Below are 1,278 nucleotides of genomic sequence, written 5' to 3'. Positions count from 1 at the left end.
TGCGGAAGTAGATTGGTGTTAGGTGGTGTTAGGACCTAAGAATTAACCTGAAAATAAGCCAGGGGAGGCATGGAGGGCTGCACTAGTGGCTGGTGAATAAAAAGGGAAGCAGCGAAGAAGGCAGGCTGAGCTGTGGACTTTTGTCTCTCCAGAGGGCGCAGCCATTTTGAACGTTTACAAGCGGTTTGACCATTTTGGATATTTAAAAGAGAAAAATTTCCAACCAAGAATTATATACCTGGAAAAACTGTCAAATATGATGGTGAAATTAGGGGATTTCCAGATAAGCAGAAATTAAGGGAATTTGTTAAAACCAGACCAACCTTAGAAAAAATACTAAAGGAAGTCCTTTGAACAGAGAACCAATAATAGCAAACAACTATCAACCATTAAAAAGACAGGAAAGGAACAAAAGACCAAAATGGATGTCAGAAGAGACTCTGAAACTTGCCCTTGGATAAAGCAAATGTTAGAATCAACAGAATAAAAGAACTGAACAGAAGATTTCAAAGAGCATCTCAAGAAGAAAAAGTCAATTATTATAATGAAATGTACAAAGACCAGGAGTTTAAAAACTACAAGGGAAGAACACACCCGGCATTTCTCAAGCTGAAAGAACTAAGGAAAAAAATTAAGCCTCGAGTTGCAATATTGAAAGATTTCATGGGCAATATGTTCAATGATGCAGGAAACAGCAAAAGAAGATGGATGGAATACACAGAGTCACTATAACAAAAAGAATTGGTCGATGTTTCATCCATTTCAGGAGGTGGCATATGATCAAGAACCAATGGTATTGAAGGAAGAAGTCGAAGATGCACTGAAGGAATTGGCAAAAAACAAACAAAAAGGCTCCAAGAATTGACGGGATACCCATTGAGATGTTTCAACAATCAGATGCCGCACTAGAGGCACTCACTCGGCTGTGCCAGGAGATTTGGAAGACAGCTACCTGGCCAAGTGACTGGAAGAGATCCATATTTGTACCCATTCCAAACAAAGGTGATCCCACAGAATGTGGAAGTTATCAAACAATATCATTAATATCACACGCAAGTAAGATCTTACTGAAGATAATTCAAAAATGGTTGCTGCAGTGTATTGACAGAGAACTTCCAGAAATGCAAGCTGGATTCAGTAGGGGATGGGAACAAGGGGTATCATAGCTGCTGTCAGATGGATCTTGGCTCAAGGCAAAGAATACCAGAAAGATGTTTACTTGTGTTTTATTGACTATGCAAAGGCATTTGATTGTGTGGATCATAACAAACTGTGGAT

The sequence above is a fragment of the Orycteropus afer genome, unplaced genomic scaffold (assembly GCF_000298275.1).
Source record: "Orycteropus afer afer isolate SDZICR_OR568_19922 unplaced genomic scaffold, OryAfe1.0 scaffold00726, whole genome shotgun sequence".
Taxonomy (NCBI): domain Eukaryota; kingdom Metazoa; phylum Chordata; class Mammalia; order Tubulidentata; family Orycteropodidae; genus Orycteropus; species Orycteropus afer.
This window is presented reverse-complemented; position numbering follows the sequence as displayed.